Source organism: Nanorana parkeri, unplaced genomic scaffold (assembly GCF_000935625.1).
Source record: "Nanorana parkeri isolate BGI_ZX_2015 unplaced genomic scaffold, ASM93562v1 scaffold530, whole genome shotgun sequence".
NCBI classification, from domain to species: domain Eukaryota; kingdom Metazoa; phylum Chordata; class Amphibia; order Anura; family Dicroglossidae; genus Nanorana; species Nanorana parkeri.
Window position 1 is genome coordinate 7,919 of NW_017306798.1, and position 7,500 is coordinate 15,418.

A 7,500-nucleotide genomic window follows, 5' to 3' on the forward strand; every position below is an offset into this window, starting at 1 on the left:
CCCTCCATATCATTGGATTCAGGTGTTCCGTGACATTTCCTGGCTACTAAATATTCCGCGGTCACCTGTTAGCGGTATTATAACAAAGTGGAAGCAACCGGGAACAACAGCAACTCAGCCAGGAAGTGGTCGGCCACGTCACATGACAGAGCAGGGTCGGAGCATGCTGAAGCGCAGAGTGCGCAGAAGTCGCCAACTGTCTGCAGAGTCAATAGCTACAGACCTCCAAACTTCGTGTGGCCTTCAGATTGGTACAACAACAGTGCGTAGAGAGCTTCATGGAATGGGTTTCCATGGCCGAGCATCTGCATCCAAGCCTTACATCACCAAGTGCAATGCAAAGCGTGGGATGCCGTGGTGTAAAGCACTATCCCTCATGAGAGCTGAACATGAATGAACCTGTCCCAGTGGTAGCCATAATCCGGTCCTCCAGCAAAAGACTCGCCCTATCACTTACTAATCACAATTCCTAACTTACAAAATGTATTGAAGCAACTAAATTAGATAAAAATGTATTATTTCTGCCTCGTTTCTCCCCAAATTAGGAGTAATCTGGCGGGGGAGGGAGTTTTTTTTTAATCTGCTGAACAATGTACACAGAAGGAAATGGTAAAAGTATATCAGCTGACATATCGAGGAATGAAGGAAGGGGACGCATGTTACATTGTGATTGTAAAATGTCTACAAATTGTTTTAGATTCTGCTCTGTATTGAAGAGACCCGTCTACACAATCTGTTCAATCGCGAGTTTGGACACCTACACTGCCAAGCTGTCGGTAAATCCTAAAAGGTGATTGTAAGAGGTGTGGCCATCGTAACCAGACATACTACACACGCCCAAGAAAAGTAAATCAAAGTACCCGGGAATTGTGTTGCAAGCCCTATCCTTCTGCTTATAAACATTGATCAGAGGGAGATAGAGATACAAAGTAACATTGTTTATAAACATTGATCAGAGGGGGAGATAGAGAGATACAAAGTAACATTGTTTATAAACATTGATCAGAGGGGGAGATAGAGAGATACAAAGTAACATTGTTTATAAACATTGATCAGAGGGGGAGATAGAGAGATACAAAGTAACATTGTTTATAAACATTGATCAGAGGGGGAGATAGAGAGATACAAAGTAACATTGTTTATAAACATTGATCAGAGGGGGAGATAGAGAGATACAAAGTAACATTGTTTATAAACATTGATCAGAGGGGGAGATAGAGAGATACAAAGTAACATTGTTTATAAACATTGATCAGAGGGGGAGATAGAGAGATACAAAGTAACATTGTTTATAAACATTGATCAGAGGGGGAGATAGAGAGATACAAAGTAACATTGTTTATAAACATTGATCAGAGGGGGAGATAGAGAGATACAAAGTAACATTGTTTATAAACATTGATCAGAGGGGGAGATAGAGAGATACAAAGTAACATTGTTTATAAACATTGATCAGAGGGGGAGATAGAGAGATACAAAGTAACATTGTTTATAAACATTGATCAGAGGGGGAGATAGAGAGATACAAAGTAACATTGTTTATAAACATTGATCAGAGGGGGAGATAGAGAGATACAAAGTAACATTGTTTATAAACATTGATCAGAGGGGGAGATAGAGAGATACAAAGTAACATTGTTTATAAACATTGATCAGAGGGGGAGATAGAGAGATACAAAGTAACATTGTTTATAAACATTGATCAGAGGGGGAGATAGAGAGATACAAAGTAACATTGTTTATAAACATTGATCAGAGGGGGAGATAGAGAGATACAAAGTAACATTGTTTATAAACATTGATCAGAGGGGGAGATAGAGAGATACAAAGTAACATTGTTTATAAACATTGATCAGAGGGGGAGATAGAGAGATACAAAGTAACATTGTTTATAAACATTGATCAGAGGGGGAGATAGAGAGATACAAAGTAACATTGTTTATAAACATTGATCAGAGGGGGAGATAGAGAGATACAAAGTAACATTGTTTATAAACATTGATCAGAGGGGGAGATAGAGAGATACAAAGTAACATTGTTTATAAACATTGATCAGAGGGAGATAGCGAGATACAAAGTAACATTGTTTATATAGATTGATCAGAGGGAGATAGAGAGATGCAAAGGGCTCACCGCTACACAAGGGGTGTAATAAAACCTCAGGGTATATCTGTAAATTGAAAAGTGGACATAGAGCAACTTATATTTCTTTTTCGTGCATGTTAGGTTTTATGTGAGTACAACATGTCCAGTTGTATACGACCTCTTACAAAGTTCACAGTACTCCCCCCGAACAATGCCTTCATCTGCTTTTCTCTCTAGAAGGATACAGCCATCTTTATTCAGGCACCACCCCGGATCACCATCTACATCTTCCTATACTGAGATGCCAAAATCCTATAAAACGTGGTGCCTGTGCAATTCTTGGCTCTGATTACAAGCGTCTCCCTGCTGCAACCTTTCACCTTTTGACTTGCTACATAGTTACAATGTTGCAATCTGATCAATGGGGGAGGAGTAGACTGAGGAAATGCTTCCTCCTGTTTGCAGCAGACTAATCACTGGGGGAGGGGAGACTGAGGAAATGCTTCCTCCTGTTTGCAGCAGACTAATTACTGGGGGAAGGGGAGACTGAGGAATTGCTTCCTTCTGCCTGATGACATCTGCCTAAAGATAAGAGGTGGAATGTTTTTAAAAAAAATAAAAGAAGAAGAAGATACTGTTGTTGTATATTGTGACATGTCAGAAATGTATTCCTGCAGATTTAGATTACATTTTACACCTTATAGTTAATCTACAGTTACAGTTAACCAGGTAAAACAAGCCATGGGTTCCCCCTCAGGATGACTCAACAACAACACAACTGCACACGGCCAAGGCCAGCCATAGCTATAAAAACCTGAAAACGTTGCGTTTGGTAGCGCTCACCAAGTGATTTACACCACTAAAACAGCAGGAAACCATTATTTTATATGCAGCTATTTCTTTTTTTTTTTTCAATATATCTTCACAATAAAGTTTTTATTTCACACCAACGCCAGGTTTCTCCAAAACGCCGCGCACGCTCTCCGAAGAACACATTTCAGCGTGTATACACGGCACATTCCGGCCGCAAGCTGTCAAGGGTAATTTTAGTTTAATACTAGAGGCAGGTATCTGTTGTGTCGCACAGAAGAAGGAATCAGGCCGCAGGTCAGGCTGGACGCTGTAAAACATAAGGAATGGGAAGGTGAGAGATAGAGGAGACAGGAGGATGAGAGGAAGACAAAGAGGAAAGATGGGTCTGAGAGGGGTGATGAGTAGGAAGCAGGAACGAGAGAGAAAGGGGGACAGGCATACACAGTTACGCGCTTGTCACATGGCCGCCCATCGTTCTGTCTCAGCGGATGAACCTAGACTGTTGCCTTGCTGGATCAGATCAGAACAGAAATGGATGTCACATATGTAACATTCGTGTCGCTCCAGATTTGTCCTCTATCTTGTAAAATTGACATGAGTCCATGAGACATCCACCCACATCCAGTCAGGTCCATAAAAGGGGAACTGCATGCAAACTTTGCCTGAACGGACCTGGATGTGGGTGGAAATAGGCAGAATGGCCATGTAAGGGGACCTTTGTTCCAAAAAAATAACAGGTCAAGGAAGAAGGGTAAGGAAGAGATGACAGGGAAGGGAGGGGAGAGGAAAAGAGAGAAATAAAAATAAAGTAGGATGGAAGATAGAAAGAAAGTAGGATGGAAGGAAGAAAGAAAGAAAATAGGGACGGAAGGGCACAGGAAAAGATGGAGAATGAGCTGAAGAAGAATGATGTGTAACAGAGGGATGGGTGTATATAAGCAGAATGCCTTTGTAAAAGGGTGTCAGAGAACATTGGACTCACCTCCTATCCATTTTATATTCTCACTCTCCCTGATAATGTCCTCGGACATATTCATGAATCATCTCCATCCAATTCATAATAACCCCTAACTTTCTTTGGCAATGCTAAAATGTATTTGGTCCTGCTTATAACGCTTATTTAAATATATGAGAGGGGGAGAGAGAGAGAGAGAGAGAGAGAGAGAGAGAGAGAGAGAGAGGGAGGGGGAGAGAGAGGGGAAGAGAGAGCGTGGAAGAGAGAGAGAAAGAGCGAGAGGGAAAGAGCGCAGCAGAGAGGTAGGGCGCGGAAGAGAGCGAGCGAGAGAGAAAGAAAGAAAAGACAGAAAGAGGAAAATAGGACAGAAATGGAGGGAAGGAAGGGCACAGAAAAATATGGAGAATGAACTGCAGCAGAGGGGTGATGTGTGACAGAGGGAAGGAAAGTTCCTGTTGTGCTGTGCCCAGCATTCACCCTCCTCGGTGCCTTATGTCAGCAATACCACCACTAATAACAGCTCTGAGAGTGACAAGAGAAATCCATCCTCCAGACGGATTCTATTTTCCTCCCCTCCGTTTGAAGCTCAGTTGAGCAGCTAAATCAATTTAAACTTTGATTTCTTCCAGATTCCCATATAATACGAAATTACAGGTGAAAAACCGCCCGTAACCATAACAAGGTTTGTTTTTCAGCGTAGGTCTCAAGAGAACCCAGATAAACTTGCCTCTCGTTAACTACAGGGAATGTGGCAATGTACTGAGTGCAATATAGAGGAAAGGTGCAGCAAAACAATATCTACAGTATCGTCTGCTATCTACAGAAATATATCAGCATATACTGGGAATGTGTTTGTGTAATATATATATATATATATATATATAAGAAATAAATACTATGTTATGGTAATGATAGCTGGAGAAATGAGATGCCATAAAATTACGTTTATTTCACAGAAAGTATAGTAGAATAATTTATGTTAGGCAAATATCTCATTTGCAAACAGTACCTAGATGAGGGCTGCGGTGCTGCATTTAAAAGTTTTAAAATACACCTATTTCTTTCTTTTTTTTAAGCAAAATCTGATTGTGACACTTTTTCTCATTAATGCAGAGAAAAAGGCGTGACAACAAAACACTTTGCAGAGTAACTTCAGTGTGTAGGCAGAAAGCAAAAATTGCATCAACTACTGTAGCTATGGCAGATACATTTCGCCACTTCCTTTCAATTTCACTATGACATGTTCAAGCAATCAGCATTAAAAGTGTCCTTACCAGGGCTCAAAGGCCATTGAAGTAAGCCATTGCGAGCCATTAAAGAGCCTGGAAAGAAACACCTTTCATCATCTCGTGGAGTCACGAGGCGGCCCAACAAAGTACTGATGGGGTGGTCATAATAATCTGGCCACTCAGTATATATATATATATAAAGATTTGCCACCTTCTGTCATTCTCAGCAGATTTGGGGTGAGATTTGGTGATGTCACTACTGTGCTGCTCACTGTTCTCCTTGCTGGAGGGGAGGCTGTACCCGAGGACCTGCAGTGCAAGGATCTCCCTGCTTCTGCTTCATCCATTCTGTGGATCCTCTACCTCTCCTGCTGCTTCTTGATCATTCCTCTACCAGTCATCAGGTTAACAGTCATCAAGGGGACTGCCTTAAAATAATAAAGCAAAGCCCTGCTCCTCTATCCGTATAGTCACTTCTACACAGACAAGTAGACTTGTGCGCCGTCAAAAAATTAGTTCCGTTTCGGAATATCCGTTATTTCGTATTTCGTAATTTGTGTCCAAAACTCAATTCGGATTCGTACGAAATACGTATTTTCGTTAGTTTCGGCACATTTTCGTAACTTTACGAACATTCGTTATGTTGAAGTTAAAAAGCAAAAATACCTTTGTTAATATTGGAGTCGATGTGGTAGTTGTTTTTTTTATCCGAAATACGAATTCCGTTAACGGGTTCTGGATCCGAATTTCGTATTTCGGATAAAAAAAAACTACCATCAACTCCAATATAAATGTACTTTGCTTTTTAACTTCAATATAACGAATGTTCGTAACGGAACGAAAATACGTCAACGGAAGTTCGTATTTCCCGCCTGTGTATTGTAATGCAACCCTCAGCAGCAGCGGATCCGTATTTCGGATTAAAAAAAAAATCTTGTCATGTTGTTCAACCTCATTTACAGGGGTAACATTAGTTCCCGTTTCCAAGAAATTCGGATCCGAAATTCGTTAACGGAATTTCGTATTTCGGATATAATTCGGAAACTGCAATTCGGATTTTCGGATGCTTCCGAATTTACGAAATTCAGGAAAATTCGTACAAATTTCGATTCGTAACGAAACGAATCGCACATATCTACAGACAAGTAGAGAACAAGGCATTTTGAGTCAGTAATGGGGAAAGTATCAGCTGCAGGGAGACCACAGGCAATCCCAGTGATTAGTCCATTGTGCTATGCTTTTTTTATTTTTTGGGGGGGGGGGGGGGTGCCTCCTACCTGTAGATAGTATGACTAGAAAAGATACGTGAGATTTGAATAATGAGAAGAGAAGCCATTACATTTGTTATTTCAGGCCAAGAATTTGAAACATTTCACAGAAAAACACTAAATAGCAACAAAAGAATATAAAATCTTTGATACGAGGTGAATGACTGAACTAGTTTATCCTGGTGTAAGACGTGAGAATCTTCTTCGCATCATGTTTTGCCAGGCTGCCATCACGCCTGGGCGTCATCGGGTCAACCTAGTCAAGGAAAAGAATGGTACTACACATTGTTCCCACCTGAACTAAGCAAGCAATTTAAATTCTCAGCATTGGGTCCATGACATCAGCTGTTTGTAGCCATGGAAATAACACAATCCAATGCCGGGCATAAAACTTCCTACAATAATCGGTGTGCTTAGATCCAACAGAGTCCCCTGATGTGTACAGGATAACGTTTAATGTGATGCCAAAGTTTAACTGTGCCAGCTACACATGGTTTCTGCTGAATTTTATTTCAGCATTTCCAGTAGCGAAATTCCACCTCACAGTTGTAAATGTCTTTGTTTTCTTGCAATATGGAAATAAGAAGGCTGCAAAGAGGGGATGCGAGACAATAGCCAGACAAAGAATGAGAAAAAGAGGGGAGAGTACTAAAAGAAGAGAAAAAAGGTGACGAAAGAACAAGGGAGGGGGGGAGGGGGGGACGGAAAATAGAAAATAATTGTAGCCAAATATTCCAATTACATTGAATGGTAAAATAAATGCAAACACAATGTGGGTCAAGCTTCCATGGGCTCAAAGGAGAACCTGCCTCTGAGGGTCAAGCTTCCATAGGCTCAAAGGATTACCTGTTTCTGAGGCTCAAGCTTCCATAGGCTCAAAGCAGAACCTGCCTCTGAGGGTCAAGCTTCCATGGGCTCAAAGGAGAACCTGCCTCTGAGGGTCAAGCTTCCATGGGCTCAAAAGAGAACCTCCCTCTGAGGGTCAAGCTTCCATGGGCTCAAAGGAGAACCTGCCTCTGAAGTTCAAGCTTCCATAGGCTCAAAGGAGAACCTGCATCTGAGGGTCAAGCTTCCATGGGCTCAAAGGACAACCTGCCTCTGAGGGTGAAGCTTCCAAGGGCTCAAAGGAGAACCTGCCTCTGAGGGTCAA